This window comes from Physeter macrocephalus, chromosome 16 (assembly GCF_002837175.3).
Source record: "Physeter macrocephalus isolate SW-GA chromosome 16, ASM283717v5, whole genome shotgun sequence".
NCBI lineage: Eukaryota > Metazoa > Chordata > Mammalia > Artiodactyla > Physeteridae > Physeter > Physeter macrocephalus.
The window spans coordinates 99,513,312-99,520,149 of record NC_041229.1 but is presented as its reverse complement, the minus strand read 5'-3'; the positions used below and the strand labels follow the sequence as shown (position 1 = coordinate 99,520,149).

The 6,838-nt window shown below is 39.4% G+C and overlaps 1 pseudogene; it reads left to right on the top strand.

The window, feature by feature from the left end:
• The first annotated feature begins 2,156 nt into the window (after positions 1-2,156).
• The window catches only part of LOC102992988 (olfactory receptor 1440-like), a 12,097-nt pseudogene continuing 7,415 nt past the window's right edge, over positions 2,157-6,838 (top strand).

The window sequence follows — 6,838 nt, the reverse complement described above, 5'->3', positions numbered from 1 at the left end:
CCGGGGCACGAACCCGTGTGCCCTGCATCGGCAGGTGGACTCCCAACCACTGCGCCACCGGGGAAGCCCTCTGTTTATTTCTTGAAAGAGTATCTATGTGAAAAGATGTGGTGGTCATATTATTATCATTATTTTTTTTTGGAGGGTAATTGCTTTATAATGTTGTGTTAGTTTCTGCTGTCCTATGAAGTGAATCAGCTCTATGTATACCTATATCCCCTCCCTCTTGGACTTCCCTCCCCCCCGCCAGCCCACCCCTCTAGGTCATCACAGAGCACCGAGCTGAGCTTCCTGTGCTTTATAACAGGTTCCCTTTAGCTCTCTATTTTACACATGGTAGTGCATATATGTCAATCCTAATCTCCCAATTCGTCCCACCCTCCCCCTCTCCCCCGTGTCCACATGTCTGTTCTCTACATCTGTGTCTCTATTCCTGCCCTGGAAGTAGATTCATCTGTACAATTTTTCTAGATTCCACATATATGCGTTACTATATGATATTTGTTTTTCTCTTTCTGGCTTACTTCAGTCTGTATGACAGACTCTAGGTCCATCCACATCTCTACAAATGACCCAATTTCATTCCTTTTTATGGCTGAGTAATATTCCATTGTATATATGTACCACATCTTCTTTATCCATTCGTCCCCTCCCCATACTTACCTCCACTTGACTCCGCTTACCAAATAAAAAGACAGAAATGGAAAGAAAACATGAAATATTGGCCACTTTGAGATGTTCCTTTAAGATATCTCATTTATCCATTTATCATTCATATCCCCGTCATTGGACATTTAGGTTGTTTCCATGTCTTGGCTATTGTAAATAGCACTGCAATAAACATTGGGGGTACATGTGTCCTTTTGAATTATAGTTTTCTCAGGGTATATGCCCAGTAGTGGGATTGCTAGGTCATATGGTAGTTCTATTTTTAGTTTTTTAAGGAACTTCCATGCTGTTCTCCATCGTGGCTGTATCAATTTACATTCCCACCAACAGTGAAAAAGGGTTCCCTTTTCTCCACACCCTCTCCAGCATTTATTGTTTGTAGATTTTTTCATGATGGCCATTCTGACTGGTGTGAGGTGATAGATACCTCATTGTAGTTTTGATTTGCATTTCTCTAATAATTAGTGATGTTGAGCATCTTTTCATGTGTCTCTTGGCCATCTGTATGTCTTCTTTGGTGAAATGTCTATATGTAAGACTGGACACGGTAAAACTCTTAGAGGAAAACATAGGAAAAACACTCTTTGACATAAACCCCCAAAAGATCTTTTCTGACCCACCTCCTAGAGTAAAGAAAATAAGAACAAAAATAAGCAAATGGGACCTAATTAAACTTAAAAGCCTTTGCACAGCGAAAGTGGTGGTCATTTATTGACAGCACTTTCAATTACATTTTCGTTGCCCCGTTCATTTGTACAATAATGACTCTGAAATAGTCCCTGCCTTTCTAGAGATCTTTTGTGAGAGAGTCCTGCAAATGCTATGCAGGAGCCTTCTCAGATTTCCAGACTTTCTGCCCACATCTGGTTGGTGATTGACCACAAAATTTTATGTCTTTCTCATACCACGTATTATCTCTTGTCTTGTATTATGCCTATATGTGCACTTTTCTCGTCTCTCTTCTGAGCTCTAGGCTCCTTATTGGATTATTTACATCATCCAAACCACCAAGTAGAGCGTTTTATACTCTATAATTGCTTATAATTAAGATTAGTGCAGCAGTTAATATCATGTTAGTGAACAAGTGAGCGCAGATGTTAAGATGTGGCTTCGCGTTAGGGTGCCTGGATTTGAATCCCAGTTTTACCATTCATAGGTTGTGTGACCTTGGGCTATTTACCGCTGTGACTCGCAGTCTCCTCATTTGTAAAAAGGGAATAATAAGAGTACATCTCTCATAATTCTGTTGGATAAATTAAAATGAGATAAAACATAAAAGGATTCAGAATAGTACCTGGAACACAGTACACACTCAATAGTTTTGCTACCTAATACATGCCTTGCTTTGGGGGCAAATTCTATCATATTAGAAGCCGGAAAAAAAAAAAAAAAGCAAGCTGAGTAGCTTAGGGTTTTACAAATACTGGTCAGTGATAAGCTTGAGAAACTTTTCATAGAAATATTATTTGTAAAGCATTTCTGGTAAAATGGTGGGAAACATGTTCGGAGAAACCAGTAATGCTAGATAAAATTTAAAACATATTTTTTGGGCTGAGCTAGTGAGAAGGCAAACACATTTCTAAACGTACAGAAATTAGAAGAAAAAGCATAAACCTCAGAGTGTAGTGGGCTGGGGCCAGCTTTTCCCCAGGAGTTCTACCAATCCCTGGTAGCCTAAGTCCTGAGGTTTAATGGGTGTGTGTATGAGGGGTAGGAAAAAAATGCAGTGTGTGTGGTTGGATTAGAGGCAACACCCCATCCCAAGCCACTAAAAACAGGGACTTGCAAAGGGTGACACTCTCAGAGGGCACACTAGGAAAACCTACTCTAAAAATGAGACAGTGCTGTACACACCTCTCTCAGCTTTAGTTTGGGAGGAAGAGAAAAACTGTCTTCCCTGATAATTTTTTTTAAAAATTTTATTTTTCTATAGAGAAACTTGACATATAACATTGTGTAAACTTAAGGTGTTCAGTGTGTTGATTTCCCCATCACATAAGTATCATTTCTTTTTTTGTGTGAGAACCACTGTGATCCAGTCTCTTAGGAACTTTGAAGTTTATAGTAGAGTATTGCTGTCGACGGTCACTATGCTGTGCATTAGATCTCTAAGACTTATCTAGTAATTACATGTTTGTACCCTTAAACAACATATCTTTAATTCTCCCACCCTTCAGCCTCTGGTAACCACTGCTCTATAGCTGTTTTTATCAGTTTGGCTTTTTTATCATGCACATATGAATGACATCATACTGTCTTTCTCCGTCTGACTTATGTCAGTGTAATTCCCTCAAGGTCCATCCATGTTGTCACAAATAGCAGGATTTCTTTCTCTCTTACAGCTGAATAATATTCCATTGCATATAAACACACACACACACACACACACACACACACACACACACCTTGTCTTCATTATCCATTCATCCACTGACAGACACTTAGGTTATTTTCATCTCTTGGCTATTGTGTATAATGCTGCGATAAACATGGAATTGCAGGTATCTTTTCAATATCCTGTTATCATTTCCTTTGGATATATACCCAGAAGTGGAATTGCTAGTTCATGCAGAAGTTCCTTTTTAGATTTTTTGAGGACACTCCATACTGTTTTCCATAGCGGCTAAACCAATTTACAGTCTCACCAACAGTGTACACACCCTGGCCAACACTTGTTATTCCTTGTTGTGTTGATAATAGCCATTCTAACAGTTGTGAGGTGGTATCGCTATGTGGTTATGACTTGCATATCCCTGATGATTAATGATGCTGAGCAGCTTTTTATGTACCTGTTAGTCATTGGTTATCTTCTTTGGAAGAATATCTATTTAGCTCCTCTGCCCATTTTTAAATCATATTGTTTGGTTTTTGTCATTGAGTTGTATGAGTTCTTTATATATATTGGATAATAACCCCTTATCCAATATATGGTTTGCAAATAATTTCTCCCATTCTGTAGGTTGCCTTTTCATATTTTGTTAACTGTTTCTTTTGATGTGCAGAAGCTTTTTAGTTTGATGTAGTTCAACTTGTTGATTTTTGCTTTTGTCACATACTTTGGTGTCATATCCAAAAAAATCATTGCCAAGAATTTCTTTTTGGTTCTTGTTTTAAAAATAATTTCTGTCTCTTTGGTAAATATTTCATTTTGTTCATATACATTTTTCCTGATCTCATTGAATTATGCTTCTGTGCTTTCTTGTAGATTATTGACTTCCTTCAAACACCTACTTTGAATTTTTTATTAGCTAGGTCATAAAATTCTGTGCCTTTGGGCTCAGTTATTGGAGAATTGTTGTTATCTTTAGGTGATGATGTTCCCCTTCTTCATGTTCCTTGAAGGTCTGCGCTGCTACTCTTGCATTTGAAGTAGCAGACACCTTCTTAAATCTTTACTAGTTGCCTTCAGATGAAGTGGACTTTCATTGGTGGTGGTCCATCTGGGGTTTTCTCAGCTTTCGTATGGGTACACCTGTTCCACTCTTTTTGCTCCTTCTTGTTGCAGAATCCTTAAGCTAGTTTGTCTTCTCTGGTTCTTTAACACTTGCCAGACTGGCCACTGGAAACTTTTTTTTTTTTTTTTTCTTCAGAAGGTGGCACTACAGCTCATGTTTATGGTTTCTCCCTTGCCCACAGACCCAGGTCTGCTTTTCTGAGAGCTCTCAGTTTACCAGATTTGCTCTTACTACTGCACTTGGGAATATGCACATGGAGCCTACTGCAGAGAGGGGAATGGTGTCGGTTTAGCCCTGGGGGCTTGGGGATGCCTGAGGATCAGTAGGGGATATCATCTGGTGAGGTGCTCCTAGAGGCTCATGTGTGGACATCCTGCTGAAATCCTGAGTGCAGTCAGCAGGAGCTGTGCCCCTTTAACGCTCTTTGATAGTCTTATCTGCCTCTTTCCTGATCTCCTCCCTCCCTCCTGTCCTAGACTACCCACCTCAGTACTCGAGGTACTTCTGGAGAGAAATGGGTTTCTCCAGTTGTGTCCAGCACAACTGAGGTCACTGCACATTCATTGCACTTTTTCCCCTCAGAGAGTTCATTACTGCTGAATAGTTCAACCTGTGCAGTGTTGCCTTTGGGTCGGTGGGGGGAGGTTTAGGAAAGCTCCTCTTACTGTCTTCATTGTGACCTAACTTACACTTTTTTTCTGCTCCAATAGTGCACTGGAATTCACCCTCAGGAAGGCTGGACTTCCACAAAGTATCACTCATGCAAAGTTGTGCCCAAGTCGGCACCATCCAGGCTTTACCCTACTGTGGCCAAGATGGGCTGGGGCACGTTTGCTGGCTCATGCTGGCTCTGCAGCCCATACTGAGTCCTGCCTGCCTGCTACTGGATGTGCAAGTGGGTAAGATTCCTCCTGGGTCCCTCTTTATATGGTGCTGGATACCACAACTTCCAAAAAGGCACTTTTGTTCATGGATGGAAGTCCAACTCATTGTTAGCAAAGCAGGACAAAAAAGAACCTCTTTCTCCACAATCATGTTGATGTCATTTTTTCCACTGATAATTTTCAGTCTCACACATCTAGTTATGTAGATATGCAGCCCTAAATCTTTTCATTGTTGTGATCCCAGAAAACACCAAGTCAAAATTTTTGTTTATTTTTGTTCCAGTACCATACTGTCTTGATTACTGTAGCTTTGTAGTATAGTCTGAAGTCAGGGAGCCTGATTCCTCCAGCTCCATTTTTCGTTCTCAAGTTTGCTTTGGCTATTTGGGGTCTTTTGTGTTTCCATAAAAATTGTGAAATTTTTTGTTCTTGTTCTGTAAAAACTGCCAGTGGTAGTTTGATAGGGATTGCATTGAATCTGAATATCTTTTAAAACACTGAATTTGATGCATCAAATTCTAATACATAGATGTGCCGTACTATGTTCAATTCATCCCCTAAAGCTTAATAATTCTATCTTTTCTACCTTTTTGTGATTAAAAATACTGTTGAAACAAACTTTTATATATAAATTAAAAAAGAATAAGTTTACAGGGTAGTGTAACTGTTAAATGTCCAACCCTGGAGCCAGCCTACCTGAGTGGTAGGCAGCCAGCCTACCCGCTGCTTATTATCATTGGGACCCTGGACAAATTCCCTAACTTCAGTGCCTCATATTAAAATAGAGTTGTTGTGAGGATTAAATGGGTTAATATGTATATTAGAAGAATGACTAGGACAGTAATTGCTCAATAAGTATTTAATATTATTATTTTTATCATTAATGAAGACAGAGATAAACAAAAGAGTAGATATTTATGATACTGTACCCTAAAATTTACAGTTGATCTTCAAAGTCTATCAGTATGTAAACTCTTTTTATGATTAAAATTAGCATACCTCATTTCACATTGCCTAAGGATTTCAATAAGAATCAACATTTATTTCACATTTTGAAGTCTCTCCTTTCTGACTAACTTCATATAGGGCCTAGTTAGGACTTAAAGGGTACAACATGCCCTCTACCAGAAATATGAAGAATCAATGAGCTAAATTTTCCACACTGTTTGTCTGCATGCCCTGCCTTTGTAAGTGGGTCCCTTTGTTCTTTGAATTTTCTGAATATGGACTTCTCTTCTTCTTCTCTTCTCCTCTCTCCCTCCCTCCCTCCCTCCCTTCCCTCCTTCCTTCCTTCCATATTTTTTTTCTTCTCTACTTGCAAGGAGTAATAAAGAGAAAATAGCTATTAAAGATAGGCTATACTTTCCTTTGCTGCCTTAAAAGTTTACACTGGGCAGTAGCTTCTAACCTGTCGCTATGAACACAGCCTATCACAATGACACCTTTTGCTACATGAAAGGCCCATGGTAAATCAACCTCCTTGAGAGCAACATCCTCCGATCCCAAGAGAATTTTAGCCTCAGGATTTCTGGATTGCCTGGCCCCCAAGGCTGGTTCAGCAAAAGTCAAAAGGAACAAGTAATGCTGCTCTCAGAAACACTTTGGGTATTCTTCCCACCTTAGCTCAAGCTATTATCTTAGAGAAACTCAAATTCTGCTTCTTATTCTATGATATACAACTTTTTTTACATATATATAAATTTTTACATATATATCCCCTCAAAATGGGATGATGATATTTCAATGAATAAAAGAACCTCTTAAAATTCTTATCTAGGGCTTCCCTGGTGGCGCAGTGGTTGAGAGTCCGCCTGCCGATGCAGGGGACAC